This window comes from Emydura macquarii, unplaced genomic scaffold, assembly GCF_026122565.2.
Source record: "Emydura macquarii macquarii isolate MOO-44397 ecotype Brisbane River unplaced genomic scaffold, CSIRO-AGI_Emac_v2 contig_719, whole genome shotgun sequence".
NCBI lineage: Eukaryota > Metazoa > Chordata > Testudines > Chelidae > Emydura > Emydura macquarii.
In genome coordinates, this window is record NW_027130856.1 from 16,880,857 (window position 1) to 16,902,391 (window position 21,535).

Consider the following 21,535-nt stretch of genomic DNA (forward strand, 5'->3'; position numbering starts at 1 on the left):
TCTAATTTCAAGCATAAACTTGTTGATGGTCAGTTTGTCCGTTTGTTCTTGTGTCAACACTGGCGCTTAACTTAAATAACACCTCTCCCTCCCTAGTATTTATCTCCCCTCAGCCTTCTTTTGGTTACACTAAACAAACCAAGATCTTTGAGTCTCCTCTCATAAGGTGGATTTTCCTAGTAGCCCTTCTCTGCATCGGTTCCAGTTTGAATTAACCTTTCTTAAACATGGGAGACCAGAATTGCACACAGTATTCCAGATGAGGTCTCACCAGCGCCTTGTATAATTTTACTAACACTTCTATGTGTCTATTGGAAATACCTTGCCTGATGCATCCTGGGACTGCATTAGCCTTTTTCACAGCCATATCACATTGGCGGCTGATAGTCCTCCTGTGATCAGCCAATGCACCCAGGACTTTCTCTTCCTCTGTCGCTTTCCAACTGATATGTTCCCAGCATATAGTAAAAGTTGTTGTTCTTGTTGTTAATCTCTAAATGCATGACCTTGCACTTTGAAATGCTTAAATTTCATCCCATTTCTATTACTCCAGTTTACAAGGTCATAGAATCATAGAGTTGGAAGGGACCTCAGGAGGTCATCTAGTCCAACCCCCTGCTCAAAGCAGGACTAACCTCAACTAAATAATCCTAGCGAGGCTTTTGTCAAGCAGCACCTTAAAAACCTCTAAAGATGGAGATTCCACCACCTCCCTAGGTAACCCATTCCAGTGCTTCACCACCCTCCTAGTGAAAAACTTTTTTTCCTAATGTCCAACCTAGACTCCCCCCCCCCCCCCTCCACAACTTGAGACCGTTGCTCCTTGTTCTGTCGTCTGCCACCACTGAACAGCCTAGCTCCATCCTCCCTGGAACCCCCTTTCAGGTAGTTAAAGGCTGCTATCAAATCCCCCCTCATTTTTCTCTTCTGCAGGCTAAACAAGCCTAGTTCCCTCAGCCCCTCCTCGTAAGTCTTGTGCTCCAGCCCCCTAATCATTTTTGCTGCCTTCTGCTGGACTCTCTCCAACTTCTCCACATCTTTTTGTAGTGGGGGGCCCAAAACTGGACACAATACTCCAAATGCGGCCTCACCAATGCCGAATAGAGGGGAATAATCACTTCCCGCGATCTGTTGGCAATGCTCCTACTAATGCAGCCCAATATGCTATTAGCCTTCTTGACAACCAGGGCACACAGCTGGCTCATATCCAGCTTTTTATCCACTGTTACCCCCCAGGTCCTTTTCTGCAGAACTGCTGCCCAGCTCGTCGGTCCCCAGTCAGTAGCTGTGCATGGGATTCTTCCGTCCTAAGTGCAGGACTCTGCACTTGTCCTTGTTGAACCACATCAGATTTCTTTTGGCCCAATCCTCCAGTTTGTTTAGGTCCTTCTGTATCCTATCCCTACCTTCCAGGGTATCTACCACTCCCCCCAGCTTAGTGTCGTCTGCAAATTTGCTGAGGGTGCAATCTACCCCATCTTCCAGATCATTAATGAAGATGTTGAACAAAACCGGCTGCAGAACTGACCCATGGGGCACTCCACTTGTGACCGGCTGCCAGCTAAACATGGAGCCATTGATCACTAATCGTTGAGTCCTATGCCCTAGCCAGTTCTCTATCCATTTTATAGTCCATTCATCCAACCCATACTTCTTTAACTTGCTGATAAGAATACTGTGAGAGACGGTATCAAAAGCTTTGCTAAAGTCAAGGTATATCACGTCCACCGCTTTCCCTATATCCACAGAACCAGTCACCTCTTCATAGAAAGAAATCAGGTTGGTCAGGCATGACTTTCCCTTTGTGAATCCACGTTGACTATTCCTGATCACCTTCCTCTCTTCCAAGTGCCTTAAAATGGATTTCTTGAGGATCTGCTCCATGATTTTTCCAGGGATTGAGGTAAGGCTGACCGGTCTGTAGTTCCCCGGCTCCTCTTTCCTCCCTTTCTTAAAGATGGGCACTAGATTTGCTTTTTTCCAGTCATCAGGTACCTCCCCCAATTGCCACAAGCATTCAAGATAATAGCCAATGGCTCTGAAATCACATCAGCCAACTCCCTCAGCACCCTCGGGTGCATTGCATCCGGCGCCATGGACTTGTGTATGTCCAATCTTCCTAAATGCTCTTGGACCTGTTCCTTTAGTACTGCGGGATGTTCACCTCCTTCCCATACTGTGCTGCCCATTGCAGCAGTCTGGGAGCTGACCTTCTCTGTGAAGACAGGGGCAAAAAAGGCACTGAGTACCTCAGCTTTCTCCACATCCTCTGTCACTGGGTTGCCTCCCCCCTTCTGTAAGGGGCCCACACTTTCCCTAATCTTCCTCTTGTTGTAACATGCCTGTAGAAACCCTTCTTGTTCCCCTTCATGTCCCTTGCTAGCTGAAACTGTAATTGTGCTTTGGCCTTCCTGATTTCATTCCAGCACGTTGGAGCAGTATTTTTATAATCCTCCCTACTCATCTGACCAAGCTTCCACTTCTTGTAAGCTTCTTTTTTGTGTTTAAGTTCACCAGAGACATCTTTGTTAAGCCAAGCTGGACGCCTACCATATTTGCTATTCTTTCTACACATCGGGATGGTTTGTTCCTGTGCCCTCAATAAGGTTTCTTTAAAATACAGCCAGTTTTCTCTTGGATTCCTTTCCCCTTCATATTAGCCTCCCAGGGGATCCTGCCCATCAGTTCCCTGAGGGAGTGAAAGTCTGCTTTTTTGGGTCCGTATCCTGCTGTTCTCCTTTCTTCCTTTTGTCAGGATCCTGAACTCGACCATCTCATGGTCACTGCTGCCTAGGTTGCCACCCACTTCTACTTCCCCTATCATCCCAGCCAGGGCTTTGTCAAGCCACACCTTAAAAACCTCTCAAGATGGAGATTCCACCACCTCCCTTAAGTAACCCATTCCAGTGCTTCACCACCCCCCTATTGGAAAAACTTTCCTAATATCCAACCTAGACCTCTCCCATTGCAACTTGAGACCATTGCTCCTTGTCTTGTTATCTGCCGCCAATGAGAACAGCCTAGCTCCATCCTCCCTGGAACCCCCTTTCAGGTAGTTAAAGGCTGCTATCAAATCCCCCCTCATTCTTCTATCATCCAGGTATTGTATGTTATTTTGGTCTGTGTTGGCAAAACCTCTCAAATTTGTGTCATCCGCAAATTTTATTAGCGCACACTCGCTTTTTGTGCCAAGGTCAGAAATAAAAATATTAAATAAGATTGGTCCCAAGACTGATCCCTGAAGAACTCCACTAATAACCTCCCTCCAGCCTGACAGTTCACTTTTCAGTATGACATGTTGTAGTCTCCCCTTTAGCCAGTTCCTTATCCACCTTTCAATTCTCATATTAATCCCCATCTTCTCCAATTTAACTAATTTCCCATATGGAACTGTATCCGGATTTCAGTAAGGCATTTGATAGATTATATCTACTGCATTTCCCTTGTCTAAAAAATGAGTTGTCTTCTCCAAAAAGGAGATCAGGTTGGTCTGGCACAATCTACCTTTTGTAAAACTATGTTGTATTTTATCTCGATTACCATGCCCCTCTGTCCTTAACTACTTTCTCTTTCAAAATTTGTTCCAAGACCTTGCATGCAATTGAGGTCAAACTAACAGGCCTGTGGCTTCCCAGATCACTTTTTTCCCTTTCTTAAAAATAGGAACTACGTTGGCAATTGTCCAGTCATACGGCACAGCCCCTGAGTCTACAGATCCATTAAAAATCCTTGCTAATGGGCTTGTAATTTCATGTGCTAGTTCCTTTAATATTATTGGTTGGAGATTATCCAGGCCCCCTAATTTAGTCCCATTAAGCTGTTTGAGTTTGGCTTCTACCTCAGATGTGGTAATTTCTACTTCCATATCTCATTCCCATTAGTCACCCTGCCACTATCCCCAAGTTCTTCATTAGCCTCATTAAAAATGGAGCAGAGGAAAAGTATTTGTTTAGATATTGGGCCATGCCTAGATTATCCTTAACCTCCACCCCATCCTCAGTACTTAGCGGTCCCACTTCTTCTTTCTTTGTTTTCTTCCTATTTATATGGCTATCGAACTTTTTACTATTGATTTTAATTCCTTTTGCAAGGTCCAACTCTACATGGCTTTTGGCATTTCTCACTTTATCCCTACATGTTCTGACCTCCAAGAGGTAGCTTTTTTTGCTGATCCCTCCCATCTTCTATTCCTTGCAAACTTTCTGCTTTCTCTTAATCACCTGTTTGATGCTTGCTCATCCAGCGTAGACTGCAACCCTTCCCTGTGATTCTTTTTTTTTCCCCTTTGCTTGGGATGCTGGCTTCAGATAGCTTCTGCAACTTTGACTTAAAGTAATTCCAAGCTTCCTCCACATTCACATCTTTGAGTACTTCAGTCCAGTCCACTTCCCTAACTAATTCCCCTAATTTTTTTTAAATTAGCCCTTTTGAAATCAAGGACCCTTGTTGCAGATCTATTTTTGTTTATCCTTCCATTTAGTTTAAACTGAATTAGCTCATGATCACATGAACCAAGATTGTCTTCTACAATCAACTCTTCTATGAGGTCTTCACTATTCACCAATACCAAATCTAAAATGGTATCACCTCTTGTTGGTTCAGCAGCTATTTGGTGAAGAAATTTCTCCTCTGTCACATCCGGGAAAATCTGGACCCTATTATTATTGTTATCACTTGTCCTCAAGTCTATATCTGGGAAGTTAAAATCTCCCCTAATCACACAATTCCCAGTAGTATTTATTTAATTAAAGAGGTCTCCATCCATATTGGATCCTGGTGGTCTGTAGTACACCCCAAGCACTATATATGGGGAACCTCTAGTAGCTTTCTTCCCCAAAGTGACGTCGTCCCAAACAGACTGTCTTTTACATTCCATCACTTCTAATTTCTTTACAGTCTACTTCATCATTAATATACAATGCTTGGAAGCCATCAATCAGAGTCCTATTGTGCTAGGCACTATACATATATACAAAGAAAAGACTATCCCTCCCCCAAAGAGTTTACAATCTAAGGGTAAGAGAACAAATGGATACAGACAAGGGCAGTATAAGGTAATAGTTAAACAAGCTCTAGAATATCTCCAGCCTCTGGACCTCTACTGTAACTCTTCTGGGATGTCTTAGACACTGAATGCAAACATAGAGCTGGTAATGGAGGGTTATAAAGTAGAATTACAATCAAAGAACTTTAAAAAAAATTCTTTACACTTTAATCAAGATTAGTCTTGTAATGTTAATTAAGCCTCCTGGGAAGCAGAACTTCAGGACAGCGTTTCACTGAGTAGCAGGGAATAGATTAGGAAAAAGATGATCATTTGCTGGAACCAAAAGGCTCAAAATCCTCTCTTGATAATTTGGCTGGTCTGGTTTACTTAGGTGTTATCTAGAGGAATCTATATCTGCCTAGGTGGGAGATCCAGTATCCAGGAAATTCAATAGACGGATTAATTCTTGCATGGTGTGCTCCATTTTTATTAACATTAGCAAAACCATGGTTCCTCACAAACCGACCCCTACTCTCTGGCAGTTTATTGTCTAGGGTTCCATTGGGTACAAAGCTTTGAGTTTCATACGTGACTTATTTGAGAGGAAATGCTTAAATTAAAATAGATTAACACTTAGGTGAGTTTGGTTCCTCACACTGAGAAGATGACAGCAGTAGAGTAGTACAGGCTGACGTTGAAAGCTTCCCTATCGGTGTCTTTCTGTGTACCTCATGACCTGTAATACCAGTACTGGCTCCATCTGGAAAGCAAGCAACCAATTGCACCATGCTGCATGATAATTTCTGATCTGAAGAAGCATCTCCAGAGACTAGTTTTTATAAGAGTGCAAATGACCTAAGTCAGATTTTATCCTATGTCCCCAGATTCAGAGAGGAGTGACTGCCAGTGCATTAACTCCTGCATCCCCTATTCCCCTCCCCCCCCCACACACACACACACAGACTACATTATTAAGATGTATTAGGTTATAATCCTTTTTTGATTAAAAATTACAAATCAGTTTTTGATGTTAACCCCATAAATGCACAGCACGTGTCAAACAAGGCAATGTCTGCATGGCTCTTGGATACACGTGGCAGAGAACACACTGCCACTTCAACTGCTTGACAGAAATTAATAGGCTTGATCAAAGGAGAGTGGCCCCAAACCATGCTTTGGGGGACATGGCCTTCAAGAGGTGAAATCTCAAACGCAACATTTTAGGGAGCTGCAGCTCTGATTTATTGTTCCTCCTCTCTTCTTCTTTCTCCTAGAAATATAAGCTTGCAACCTACAGACTCTTGACATTTCTTCTGAATGCTTTTGTCATTCAAAACCTGCCATGATCATCTTCAGTAACTCTGCATTTAGCTTTCCAGGTTTGTGTATGGGGTTTTTTTAACATATAAAGGCAAATATGAACAGGCAAAAATGCTTGATCCTGCAACGTCCTGAGCACTCTAGCCCCAATCCAGCATAGCACATAAGCATACTCTTGACTTTAAGAATGGGAGTAGTCCAATGAAACTTGGTTCAAAAATATTTAATCTCTACTAGCTGAATATTAGGCTTAAGAATAAAACTATGAATATGTTCCAGACAGGAGAGGAAAGAGACATTAATTCCATTGACTTGAATTGGGACTTGTGCTTCAAAATAACACTTTTGAAAACCCAACCCCTTGGGCTTTGTAAAGGGCCCTAGAACCTAACCTTCTAGCTGGAGATGCAGGGTTATTTTTCTGAGTCATCTGGGCCACACCACAGAGGTCTTATTATCTGTAATTCATGATACTGAAAGATGCAGAGTCTCTAAATCAAGAGTGTGGTTGGGGACGCGGCAGGATGAGAGAGGAGGGCGTGCAAGGAATAACCTTGGAAACAGCCATCTTAAATGGAATTTCACACTACACCTTATTTTAGTAGTCTTAAATTAAGAATAAAGAAAACCCTGGCAGTGAGAGGTGAGTTTTGGATACCAACCTTGTGTGCATGTGCTGTGTTGAAAGAAGATCCCTAGGGACCCTGCCAGATCACAAGCCATTACAATAAAATCACACCTTTTAAATTATTATATTGGAACATGGGTGTAGATAGTCATCTTGCAGCTGTTATTACGTGCAACGTGGAAATAGGCGGAACAGCCTTGTGGGATGTTACATTTGGAGAACATGTAAATAAAGTGAGCATTGATAAGAAATATCCAATGGTTTTGACTTGCTCTGGTGACATTATGCCCGCTTAGTGGCTGGGGTTGGTTTTCTTTCTGTAATAAGGCTTGCCCTCAAACCACTGGTTGTCTAGAGAAAAAAAATGTTCCCCATAAATGAACCAGTCTTTCAGTACTTTATTTTTTTTCTCTTTGAAAACTGAGTAAGTTTCCTGATTTCCTACTTAGGGCTGAGGTTAGTGGTTCCATGAGATTACTGCTTTCATGACCGCAGATCATCGATCAGGGGCTTCTCAAACTCTCTCTTATCAGCCTTGAATGCTTGGAGCAGCCACGTCTTCTGTGGACACATGGAACCCATCTTGTTTTGCTGAATTCTGAAAGTTCACATTGTATAAAACCTCTCTTGCCTGACACGTACCATGAATTAGAGTTGAAATTTCCTTTAGTTAAAAAAGGGACATTTCTGACCTGCCTTCTGCTAGTGGCAAAGATCTTGCTGGGGAGAAAAAAAGTATTTATGATGTCAGCAGAATGCAGAGCCCTGTGTCAGAGACTGTAAACCTTTTGCCATTCTGCTGTGACACTAGTTTAGTCCTCCAGAAGACCTATAGAATCAGATTCTGATCTTATCTACATACACTGGTGTCAATCAGGAATATCTCCACTGAAGCCAAAGGTGTCATTTTTGATTGACACTGTCTAAATGAGATTGGAATCTGGCCTTCAACATTATTTTATTTAAAACTAGTTTTACAAAACCCATGGCAATGCAAATATAACGCCCACCTGTGAGCCTCAACTCTTGCACTCCTCCCACATCATTGAAGTGAATGGGAGTATTCCAATTGACATCAGTGAGATCAGAATTAGGTTAAAAATAAATGCAGGTTTTACACATCACTTTAGCATTCATAAAAAATAAGCAGACATCTGCCAGTAGACTTATGTTCAACTGTCTTTGAGCTTCATCTTTTTCTTTTTATTACAAATAAGATAGATTTCACTGGAAACTATGTATAGTGCAACAGCTAGGAAACAATGAGCCATAGGTCACACCCACTAAACCATAGACTCTGTGAAAAACTAGTGAGGTCATACACTGTTACACTGACTGATTTGTGATCATTGTGTTCTGAAAATAAATGTAGATGTTCTTGTCTGCTGAAATAACTCCAAGACTGTCATAGTAGCTGGAGACCATGGAGTAAATAAACTGCTGACAGAGCTAATGAAAGTCATCAGTTTACTGGCTTGTCTAAAAGAATCATCTTATTCAAGAGATACTATTCTGTCTACTACAGACAAATTCTCTGGACCATCTTTATCCAGAGCACCATCTTGAAGAGCCAGCTCTAGTGGGTTGGCATTTGTTACTGCTTGATTGGGAGACCTCTACTGAAATCCTAAGGCTCTTCCTGAAGCAACGTGACTGATTCACTGGGAGGCACTATAGTCTCAGAAGACTCATCTTCACTAGTATAAAAGTGTGTTCTTACCTCATGTCAACTAACATGAGATTAAATTACTAGTGAAGCTTTCACAGGTGTTAGGAGGTCCAGGTAAAGACTGGGGGAGCGTAGAGTTCACCTTTATCTGCTAACTCATGATAAAACTACAGCCTGCCTTGTCTTCAGTAGAACTTTACCTTGTATCAGCTAACATGCGGTAAGGATGTACCTTTTTTCCTACTACAGACATGGTTCAGTTCCGACCCAGTGCCCAAATGTAATGAGAAGGGGTGCTGTGTTGTTGGAGGTGTTATCTTTCTGATGCAAGTTACAACTAAGGTCTTGACCACTTGTGATGGCTAAAACCCCATGATAGTTTCCACACAGCTTTTCCTAGGTTCAGGGAATCTGTAGTCTAAATCTACATAGATTTCACCTCATAAAAAGTGGAAGTGTCAGCCAGCAACTGAGGCAGGCTACTTTTGTGGCATTAGGGAAACTTGTCTTTCCATTGCCCATGCTATACCTGTCCATGATGCTTCAGTTTCCAGGGTTGTCAGTCTGCCACCTTACACAAACACTACATTCACTTAAAAGAGAGTCACAACATGGCCAACCTTTCACTGAATAATTCCAGCTTTTCTTACTGTGACCTGCCCTTGTAGATTTGAAAAGAGCTTTGAATACACACCCATGAGAGCAGGAAATCTCTTCTATGGATCACTTGCAGAATGGCCTTTGGCTTAAAAAAAACACACTGCAGAAAGAATGAAGCCTGACTGCAAAGAAGAGGGTTTTTTTCCCCATGAATAGGATCTCAAATTGGCAGCCAAAGTGAATCATTATACACCCTTGCCATATGTCACTTTCAATCAGTAAGGCCTTATGCTCTGCTAACAATCATTTTAAACTGTACCTATTAACAAGAATGCACATTTTCATAGTAATAATTCTATGCATGCCAACACACACAGATTACAAATAGACGAGAATGATCCTACCAGACGGGAAGATGGAATTTTTGAAACAATGGGCAAAGCGTGTATGTGTACACACAACTGTAAAAGCTGCCACTCACATCCCTCTACTGTCTTTTTTTAATGTCAAAAACTTCTGCAGATGAATCAATTTTTTTAGCATATATTTTCCTTAAGTTGATGACACATCCAGTATCTCATTTGGTGACCCGAGACTGTTTGCTTCAAAAGAAGCTGCTGCTCTACGACCATGATGACAACCAAAATTGACATGAGCTATAACAGACCCCTTAGGGCACAGCCCTCCACAGTGGACAGTGCAGAAGTGTACTGCTCCTTAACTAGATGCTGCTCTCGATGTCTGCCAGAACTCCAGGGACACAATGGGTTCCTCTACACTGACAGCTGCACTCATGAGTGTCCGGTGCGTAAGGCCAAGGAAGACACTGGGGCATGGCGCGGGCTTGTGGCGCTCTGGAGGCACTCAGGCCGGCGGTGCTCCGGGGCTGGGGTGGACCGGCCGGGGCCAGCCTGAGGGTGGGTTGGGCCGGTGCTGTCACTGTGCTGAAACACTCTGGGGGTGCTCAGGCCAGGAGCACTCCAGGCAACTGACCAGCCTCGGGGGGGGTGAAGGGGACAGGCTGGCAGTGCGCTGGGGGGCATTTGAGCCAGTGGGTCTGTTTTGGAGGCTGGGATGGACCAGCCAGTCTGGGGCCAGGGCGGGTTGGGGTGGGGCAATGCTGGGGCATGGGCTCCAGGGGTGCTCAGGCCGCCCACCACTGGTGCTGAAGCACTGCAGCACTGGGGCCACCCGGCCAATCTGGCTGGTGCTCTCCGGCCACCCGAGGCAAGGCTGTGATGGGAGAGGGGATGGAAGGGGCAGGGTTTTGTGGGGAAGGGGCGGGGCTGGGGGCTAGACTCCCTGAACAGGTGGTTCACAAAGCCGCCCATGGCTGCACTAATCTTTATGCAGGTGAATGCAAGCTCTATAATTGTGCTGGCCTGTTTTGTGGAGAGGTAAAAAGAGAGGCAGGATGGTTCAGGGGACAGAGCTTTGGACTGGGACTCAGGAGACCTATGGTCTATTTTTTGCCTTGTCATCCTGCTGCGTGACTGTGGGCAAGTCACTTAATCTCTCTCAGTACTTCTCTTTCCCCTCTCATCTTTTGTCTCTCTTGTCTAGTTAGATAGTAAACTAATAACTAAGTTATTGACCTTGAGGCAAGAATTACTGGATGATGTTCAATAGTCTGCGTCATGCAGGAGCTCAGACTAGATGATCACAATGGTCCCATCTGGTCTTGAAAGTCTATGAATCACTTTTTATACAGTATGTAACACAGTTTGGGGCGGGCCCACTCTTGTGTATGGTGTCTCTAGGAGCTACCACACAAATAATAAAACTTGCGCTTGGTCCAACCCTGAGAAGGCAGACATAATCTTTCCCTGGATGTCTTAAAGATTTTTTGTTAGATGTTGCCTTGGCAACCCCTGTGCCGAGGTCTAACACACTGGCTGTGCAAGACCCTTTGTGAGACAATCTGTGTGTTCTGCAAGGAATGTCATAAACTGGTCCACTAATGACAGAGTGCTCTCGCTTGAGTGTTTTGGGTTTTTTTGTACTGAAAAAAAGAATGCAGTTAGCAACTTTCAGTTAGATTTACTGCGCTATTGATTAGTTTCTTTAGAGTATCTCACTGTAACAAAGAGCTGTGGCCTCCCTCAGAGACCGAGACAGAGGGGCCAGCCCACGCCACGTGGTGGGTAGTCCCGGGTACATCACAACCCGCATGCCGGAAGCACAGGGGTGGGACAGGAAGGGGAGAGCCAGGAGAGAGCCACTGGAGGAGGAGGACATCCCTCTCCCGCTGTGGGAGTGAAGAACCGGAACGGACACCAACGGCCCCGCAGACTGGCCAGAGCTACCCGACAAGACCAGTGCTGAGGAGCTGCTCGGACTGCTGCTCGCAAAGTACCCAGGTGAGATGGAGGACAACCCCCCGCCACAAATACACTGTGAAAGGGAAGTATGAAGTAGCCCAGGGGTGGCTGACTGCAGTCTAGCTGTGTTTTCCCCCTGGAAAGTTGGCATGTTTCAGCTGGAGCCCCGCTGACATGGTGGCGGAACACTTCCCCACTGTGAGGGCCCTGGACTGGGACCTGGTGGAATGGGATGGGGCCAGTTCTCCCTACCCCTTCTGCTAACACCAACCCCTGGGTGGAGCTGCCTCATCGTAACCTATGCTGGTGCTTGCCCCTGCCTGAGTTCCTAGACTGTGGTGGTGTTCGCCTTTGCCTGAATTCCTAGACTGTGTTTGCTGCCCTGCCCTGCCAGAGGTCCTGGGGCTTAGACTCCTGTGGGATTGCCTGGTTGCAGGCCAGCCCCCTGTGTGGGCTGCTCCACTCTGCCTGAAGGGCCAGACACCTAGACTGGCATGAACCCCTCACCATTGTCTCTGGGGACTCTGTAGTCTGCAGACTACATAGAGGCATGGCCTCCCTCAGAGGCTAACGCTGAGGGACAACCCCAACCCATTACACTCATGCACTAACAGTTTGGGAGATAACTGCAGTGAAACATTAGTGTTTGGAATAACAGATTATTATATTCATGGAATCATGGTCCTGTTTGCAGGGGGATATATTTACCTTCCAACAATGCATGCTATGTGCAATTCAACTCGCAGGCAGAGGACAACGCACAAGGCTGATGCACCACGAGTCCCAGTAAAGCCATCAAAGTAGAACTGACATGATGCTTTGGTCCTCTCCTGCCTTTCTGCAGGGGGTAAATTATTCAAAGTATAATGTTGAGATTAAACCTAAAGATTTCAATTATTTCCTTTCTAGTCAAAATATGAGAAACTGTCCATCCCGGTCCTGCCGTCCTTATGGGAAGACTTCCAATGACTTGGATGGGAGATTTTGTACATTTGATAAGTTTGTTGGATCCAGGAATTATTAATACTGTCCTCTGCTCTTACGTGTAGATATGTTGAGCTCATGATGGGATTAATTAGGTGAAATTCTATAGCTTGTGTTTACAGGAGGTTAGATTAGATAATGTAATGTGACATTCTGGCCTCAAAAATCCATGAATGATGATGATAAACTAAAACACGTCAACTGTACTTATATGTTTGTCTCTGCAGACAGTGTGCCTGTCGACCCCCTTTCAGAATCCATATAAACATATTGGAGCAGCAGAGGTATCTGAAGGAATGAAAAGACCACATTATCTAAAACGCCAACCAACTTTTAATGGAGGCCAACCCCTAATGCAGCAATGCCTGCCTCCTCTAGAGCAGATGACAGGCAGCACGACACTCCAATAGAATGCTTTGTTTCAGTCCTGTTTTGCCAGCCTCTGTCTCAAATCACATCCACCTGCCACCCAACTGGTGGGAGATGGATAGTCCATACAGTATTAAGCCACACAAAATACATCACTTCCTAAAATAACAAAGTGAGACAGAACAGATTTCCCCCAAATCATCAGACAGATTGAGGTTTGCCCAATTGGCACCTCCTGGCAAAGACATGAGGAAATACACAAATCTCACGATGTGTCCAGACATTTGGTTGGTTTGTTTGGTTTCGTTTGGCCTACCCTGCCACTGCCTTCCAGTGAAGGAACCACACCAGAACCCCGAAGACATACAAAATAAAGAACGGTCAGCGAGAGCATCCTAGGGGTTCCTAGAGGGTGGGCTGGAGCAACAGGAGAGGGGCAGTCTCTAAGATAGCCAGGACCCAAACCATATACGTCTTCTATAGATTAATACCAACAATTTGAACTGCGCCCGGCATTCTTCACTTCAAGTATTGTACAGTCCCAAGAATCCAATCTAGAGATGGAAAAAGCCATGGATGATCATGTCACGTTTTATACCAACAAGGATAGGTCACAAAATCCTCGCACTCCCCGCTTCAGTTAGATCTCCAAGAGCAACCGTGGATCCAGGCTATAACGCACATCTCTTCTATTTCTTCCCTGCCAAGCTTCAGCCAGCTAGCGGTGGTCTTATATTGGCAAGGTGATGGGGAAAATCAAGAGACTGCACTGTCCAAGTCTGACAAAACAAAGACATGGTCAAATTTATACCTTGGTGTAAGCAGATGCAATTCCATTAATTTCAATGGAGGCCTACACTGGCCCATAGTGCTGCATCCCAAACTATCTCATGACTTTCCTGAGCAGCCTTAGCTATGTCCTGAGCACACTGTGATGTACAAAAGTAACTGTGACGCAGATGAGCAGTTATGGAACGTTTGCCCTCTGGGACCCCTCAGGGAGCAAAGAATGGAGCCAGTCCAGAAATGCATCAATGTCTCATGTCCAACTGCTTCAAAAGCTGCCAGTGGGCCTCAGCATAGACACCTTGGACCCAATTCAAATCAGATGCAATTCCTTGGACCGTAGCCAATTAGCACCTGCTTCCATCACATGTGCATTTGTTGCCTTCTCTTTATCACCTGAAGATCACTGACCCCTGAGACCAGTGTGGAGTCTGCCTCATAACCAGGTTTAAATCCAGACTCCAGAGGATCAAACAGAGCTGTAGTTTCTGGAGAATGCAGATCAAAATTACTGTACTAATAATTGTTTTTAAATTTTGCATCCTTCATTTCCCTTACATGGCTTTATTTGTTTCCTAGTCAATAAGACTGATTTTATTCTTCCTTTATAATTAGATGGGTTTTTTAGATTTCCCATGGTAATTAATGCACTTTTCTTCAGCACTATAACCTATTACAGCAGTTAAAATATTAAACCATGATTGCTGCCAGATCTAAGGGAGTGAAAGACGTATATTTTTCAATATCCACTTTATCTTCTTCTCTTAAATTACTGTTTGCAGTTTGCTTTGCATTTTTGGGTAAGTAATAAGATTTGTTGGTTTGTATGAAGAATGAGGTATAAAAATAAATTGTATTGTACTCTTAATTACATATTCTAAATTGTCCTGGTGACGCTCAGAGCTCTCATATAATAATGTTTAATGATCGCTTCTCTTTATTGTTTTGCCTTGTAAACTAAATGCTAAAGTGCTGTCTTATTCCATAAATTCTGCATTAGGGTCAGGAGTTCTACTTTATTAAGGAATCCTAAGAAATGACCCATTGCCTCATCCTCCTTTTAACACTAACCTCCTCCTAGGCCCTGACTTACAGCTACTGACCCACACCCCTTCTCCATTGCCATGAGCAAAAAAGACATGGATCTGAAATGACTGGAGACAGCATCTTGCCTCAATGGCATAGTCTCCTCCCTGCCTGTGGAAGCCCCTTCCTAGGTTCTCCAGGGGAATCAGGTTGAGGGAGGGAGGAGAGAGGTGGTGATATTAGATAGAATGACTGCTCTCAACAACATCACCTGTGAACCTATACCCGTGACCCCACTCAGCATAATTGTACTCCATGGTCTTCTTCCATTTTGTGACTTCCTTCCCTCTCTAAGGGGAGCTTTGGGGACAATAGCCAGTGGGGGAGTTCATGTCCACGTGTGGGGAGACAAACTCCATGCCTGAAGTAGGAGGGGCTGAACTTCCATCCCTGACTGATGATGTGGTAGTAACTCTGCAAGTGCACACTTGCAAATTTCCCAGAGTTCTCATAGGGGATGGTCTGAGCCTTTTTGTGCAAGAGGATGGGATGAGGCTGCTTTCAAGTCCTGTAAGCACCACTCCTCAAATGGCTGGTGGGACTGCTGATAAACTACAGGAGGCAACTCCTTCCTTTCCCCTGGCACCTTGCATTCATCTGGCCTCTGACCTACTTTCTTCATAGCCCTTAACTCTCCCTCATCCTACCCCCAAGCTAGTGTTAACTGCCCTGCCCTGTTTTTGCATGGTGTACCTTGCTTTGGGTGTTAGTCTCAGCTGTGGGACCATGGGCAGCATGAACTTTTGTCAGTTAGAAATACGTGGAAGAAATAAAGTAAAATTAAAATGTCCTTTTAATTCCATTGCCATAAAAATGGTGGTTCCCTCATGCCCTCGTTAATGAACTACATTTCTGTAATAACAGCAGCAACTGCAGGCAGAATCATTATTAAAATCTCTGTTAACACCACAATGTTACTTTGCTTCTTTCATTTCCTCCACTGTTATAGAATTCAGATGCATTTCATCTATTAATATTAGCAGTCTCTTTATTTTTAATATTTTAATCAGACAAAATAAAAGAGAGGGGGAAGAGCTGAATTCTTGTTATGGAAGATGCACTGGTATTTATTCTTTCTAATAAATCTATTTTTCCTGTCCCATCAGTTCTCGACTTGTATCTCCCCCAAGAGCCGTCCTCTCAAAGACTCCCCCACTAGTTATTGATTTCTTTTGCATTACTGTTCCCAGTGACTTCCTCTGGAAGCTGATCTTGCTCCCACTGAAGCCAATAGAAGTTGAATGATAAGGTCAGTGTTGGTGTGGGTCTTGGTAGTTAGGGCACTGCATTGGAAGCAAAAAGACCTGGGTTTTATTTGCAGATCTGCCACTGAATTGGTCTGGAACTCTGGGTAAGTTACTTCACTTCTCTGTTTCCACATATGCAAAACAAGGAGGAGTGTATTCCTTTTGAAAAGTGGATTGAGATTTATGAATGAGAAGTGCTCATGAGAATTAAGGCCCTATGAACGAGGGAGTGAGGCTGGAGGAGGGGCCTTTAGACATGGATGGCTTGTGCCTACCCATTTCCCCCAGAACCTCAGTAGGTGCCATGACTCACCCCTCCAACAGAGCCTGCAGTGATTCAGCCCTCAGGCATACTGCAGCAGCCTATCCCTGAGCAGGGCCCAGGTCCCGTGACCCCAGAGGGACAGGTAGTTCACTGATTCTGCCACAGCTGTAAGTTAGTCTGTGCAACAGCACTACCTGGACCAGCAACCCTCTTGCTGCCTTGCAGACTCCCTAGGCCTCCAGCCTGCCTTTGATCTAGTTCCTTTTCCTGCTCCAGCCCACTCCAGTATTATCCATGCCCTACTCAGACCTTGCTCCAGCCCTGATCCTGACCAGCTCCTACCCTACATCTCTCTCCTTATCCCAACTCTCAGCTATCTCCAACTTGGCTTCAACCAGTGGCCTGCGTCTGAACTCTGACTACAGTACTGATTTGGCTTGTCTATGGATTGTAAGCTCAGTTTTGACCTAAGGTCTGTCCCCAGCTTCAGCACTGCCCTGGGCCCGGTACCGAACCTACATCTGGTTTTGACCACTGCTCAAACCACTAGGCTTGACTGCTTAGAATCAGAGCTTGACAACAGCCATGGGCTCCTGTTATACCTTTCTTTGCTAGTACACTAGTCTTTGGGAAATTAGTCAAGTAGAGTCAACTGCTGCAGGCCAAACACACAGATTACCTGCATCCATGGGGCTGTTAGCTATTATCCCACCGTTCCAGTAGAATCGGGTTCAGGGAAATGTCACCAAGGTTACTTCAGGGGTAGTCCCTAAGCTCCCATACCTTGTCCTTATAGGAAGGGATTTCCTGGGGTTTGGAAGTATACACCCACTGGAGGGGTTGGAAGGAAAGCGGGATCCTGAAATACATGAATCCTCTTCAGCAGAAAGTGCTCCCCCCACCCCCTCCACTGTTCTTCGAGATAGCTCAGGCCCTGTTCCTGGGAAGGCTAAAAAGACCAAGCGGGAAAGGAGGGCTGCTAAGACTTTAGGTACCCGGATTCTGACTCAGGGCCAGAAGGCTACCCTCGTAGGCAGGCAGATGTGGGCAGTACATAGGAGGACTGCCCAGGGAGAAGAGGGACTTGAGGCTGGTCCCAGGCCCGACCCCACCAAATGAGAAGGGGGAGAAACTGAGACAGGCACACACGAGCTCGAACAGCTCAGTCCTGTGAGGGAGAGTTTTGGGCGAGACAAGACAGAGGATCTGAGGTATGATAATGCCAGGAGAGAGGTTGTGGAAAGAGATGGGGTGCCTGTGGAAGGGAAAGCCCAGGGATGAGGGCCCTACTTCTTAATCAAGAGGGATCTATTGTACCGGGTCTCACAGACACAGGAACAGGAGCTGCAGCAGCTTCTGGTGCCACAAAAATATCAGAAGACACTGTTGAGCCTAGCCCACAGTCACCTGTTTGGGGGACACCTAGGAGTGGAGAAAGAGAACACGAGGAGGTCCAGCGCTATTGTGCTTCTTGCCCTGAGTGCCAGATACGCAGCCCCCGTCCACACTTAGAGGCCCCTCTGGTTCCGCTGCCAAATACTGAGGTCCCATTTGAGCGGATAGCTATGGACCTGGGGGGGACCTCTGGAAAAGATGGCCTGAGGCCACCAACACACACGTTGTCCTGGACTATGCCACCAGATACCCGGAGCCCGTTCCCCTATGGAACACTGCCTCTAAGATGATAACAGAGCTAGTAAAGATCTTTGCCAGAGTAGGGGTACCTAAGGAGATCCTGATGGATCAAGGGACCCCCTTCATTTCAAAAGATAATGAAGTACCTATGTGCCCTGCTTTACATAGGGGCCTGCAGACTTCTGTTTACCACCCAGTGGTGGAGAGATTCAACAGGACCCTCAAGGCTATGATAAGAAAAGTAGCATGTTGGGATGGGAAAGACTGGGATACCCTGTTGCCTTACCTCATGTTCACCATCTGGGAGGTTCCTCAGACCTCCACCGGATTTTCCCCCTTCTAGTTATTATATGGATGAAACCCCTGGAGCATATTAGACATCGCCAGGGAGATTTGGGAGGAAGAACCGAACCCGGGGAGAAACATAATTGACCATATACTACAGCTGAGGCCCCGAATAGCTTGAGTCACTCCCATCGTACGAGAACACTTGGAGAAGGCACAAGAGGCCCAGCAGATCTACTATAACTGCAAAGTGAAGGTTTGACAGTTCCAGCCTGGAGACCGAGTAATGCTGGTGGTACCCACGACTGAGAGCAAGCTCTTGGCCCAATGGCAGGGGCCTTACAAAGTAGTCGAACCTGGGGGAGAGGTAAATTACAAGGTGTGACAGCCAGGCAGCTGGAAACAAGAGCAGGTCTATCATGTCAACCTCCTGAAGCCTTGGCAGGCCTGAGAGGCGTGTGTAGTCATCGTGGGAAGCGGCATAGTGAAGACCCAAGTGAATAAGCTGGAGGCCATCCAAAATTGGCCCCGACCAAACTGGAAGAAAGAGGCCTGAGCATTCCTTGGCATAATGGTGTATTACAGGAGATTCATCCCCCACTTTGCCACCAGAGCCAGCCCCCTGATGGACCTGGTAAAGAATTGGGGCCCGGAAATGGTGAAATGGACCAATGAGGTGGAGGATGCCTTCACGGATGTACGGACAGCCCTCTGCAGCAACTCTGTGCTTGAGGTCCCAGACTTTACGAAGGAATTTATATTATAGACTGATGCATCCGAGGTAGGGTTGAGGGCTATCCTATCACAGATGGTGGGAGAAGAGGAACACCCTATCTTCTACCTCAGAAGAAAGCTCCTTCAGAGGGAACAAAAATATGCAGTGGTGGAGGAAAGCCTTGCTTTCAAATGGGACATGGAAACTCTCAGGTATTATCAGCTAGGTCGAAAATTTACTCTCATGACTGACCATGCCCCCTTCCAGTGGATGCAACAGAACAAAGAGAAAAATGTGAGGGTGACCTGTCCCTGCAACCATTCCAATTTACCATCCAACACAGGGCCAGAGTTGCCATGGCCTGTCATGGGTGCACTTTGTAGCCACCCAAGTTGCCCAATCCCATGGTGTTGAGCAGGGGAGAGGGATATGTGACAGGGTCAGACTAGATGGCTACTGGAGAGTATTAGAAGGCCAATATATCAGCCCCAGGCTCAGCAAGTCCCTTTTCCCCTGATCACTGAGCAGGGGTTACGCCAGGTTAATTAGCACACTTGGAGCCAATCAAGACCCCGCCTAGGACTTGTTAAACCCTCCCCTCCAGAGAAAGGGTGTGGCTGGAGTTGAGAGTGAGGTGAGCTACCAGGGGGGTGTGAGCAGGCAAGATGCTGTCAAGAGCCAGGAGGGTTTAGGAAAAGAAGCAGAACCCTGGCAGAAGAGAACCCTGCAGGTACAAAGACTGGGGGGAGAGAAAAATCTTGTCCAAAGAGGGCAAAGGACCTTTCGCATTAAGGGAAGAGAAGGGAAAGATTGAACTGGACATTTGGTTTGGACATTACCATGACCCCTGACAGACCCACTGGGCAAGAGCCTTCCTTGGCAAAAAGGCCAGGAAGGACCCCTGTCCGAGCAGGGTACGGACATTAAGTCGAGGGGCACGGGGAAGTAACCCAGGGAAGCTAGCAGCTTTCCTGAAGCCACAGTGCAAGGCTGCTACTTGTAGGGTCCCTGGGTTGGGACTCAGAGTCAAGGGTGGGACCTGCTCCCCCACACCTCCTACCAGCCATTCACTGGAGGGGCGAGGGCCTGTGAGAACCAGAGACAGGACCAGTAGCCATCAGGGAGCGGCCATCTTAGAAAGTCTGTATTACCCATCCCCACCACTAGAGGGTGGAAGAACACTAAAGGGTGAAACAGTTCCCTGATCTACCGCTGGAAGAAAGCACTGGACCCACCTAGGTAGAGGAAGAGCTTTACCACGCTCTATGTAAACAACAAGGTTTGGACCCGCCCCACAACAACTCTCTTTGCTCAAGGCTAGTAGCAGAGATGAGCAGAAGGATCTGATAGCGCAGTTCTATAATTTTCATAGAGCTGACAAATTGCCTCTCTTCCCCTTTGTGATGGGTTATTGTTAGTGAGTTATGATGGGATTCTCTTTGTACTTCTACATTGCTAAGTATAACCGAAATCATTAAAAATATTGCCTCAAAATAATTTGCACAGGAAAACTAGGTTCACATGCAGCATATTGTCTTCAAAGAGATGCTTGCTTTTTAATGCTTATAATAGTATATTTCTAGTGATTATGGAATACTTGTTTATTAGCTGGTTTCTGTAATCCCCATCACTGTGCTATCTGAGCACCTGCTAAGTACATGTGAATTTATCCTTTCAATACCCTGCAAGGTAGAGAAGTATTATTGTTCCTGTTTTATAGATGAGGGAAAATTAAGGTGCAATGACATTAAGTGGCTAGTCTGAGGTCATGTAGAACATCTATGGCAGAGCCAGTATGCAAGGGCACTGGAACCTTTGTAGAAGTGAGGGGGCCAAGGGCAAAGTGCCCCCTCCCTCTCCGTAGCTGGCTTCTCAGGCAGTCAGCCAGCTGCCCTCTCTTCTGACACCACAACAGCAGCAGGTAGGCAAAAGGTGTAACTGCAGCATCTCCCTATCAGAATCTATTATTTTGTGGCGGGAAAAAATCTGTGGGGGACATGAATTCTGCACTTATGTTTCTTTTGGTAAAAAGTGGGGGGGGGGGGGCATGGCCCTCTAGTCCTCAGTTCCTGCGCCAGTGCCAGCATGAGAACCCAGATCTCCTGAGTCCCAGGCCAGTGCCTTTGCCATAAAACCATCATTCCTATGTTGTGAATCAGTTCCACTTTTTTGATGTGGTTTAGGTTTTTTATCTCTTTGTTTGTTACTACTTAGCAGTATTTTCATTGGAGTATAAAACTAATGGCTGCCACACCCACTGCAGTGGCTTTGTTTATTTAAACCACGATGGGTGATATTTTGGATTGCTGCGTACTGTTCCGTAGTGTGCTTAGAATTCAACAAACATATCACAGGAATTGCTAGTTCATTGGACTATGGAGCCTCTTTCCACTGATTTCCCAGCTCCCCTTCCTCAGAAGTAAATGGTGAGCACTAGCAGATGAAGAACAGGATCAGTGCCATGGGTGCAGGAGAAAAGTGCAGTGGGTGTGGGGATGGGGAATTAAGGTAAAAGGTGTGGGGGAAGCCAAATGACTAGGCAGATTGAGGAGCTGAAGTGCTGGAAGGAGCTGGAGAGGTGAGCAGGGGGCCACATGAGCCTCACCCAGCTAGCATTCTGTTTGCAGCTGCATGGCTG

General features: G+C 45.7%; 1 long non-coding RNA gene across 1 annotated transcript in view; it reads left to right on the forward strand.

Moving 5' to 3' along the window:
- Positions 1-15,694, forward strand: part of LOC137149315 (uncharacterized) — a 40,382-nt gene extending 24,688 nt beyond the window's left edge. Inside the window, exons 2-3 of the long non-coding RNA XR_010918742.1 lie at positions 11,311-11,564; positions 12,737-15,694. This is a non-coding gene — a long non-coding RNA (uncharacterized lncRNA). The remainder of the gene's footprint in view (positions 1-11,310; positions 11,565-12,736) is intronic.
- The last annotated feature ends 5,841 nt before the right edge of the window (positions 15,695-21,535 follow it).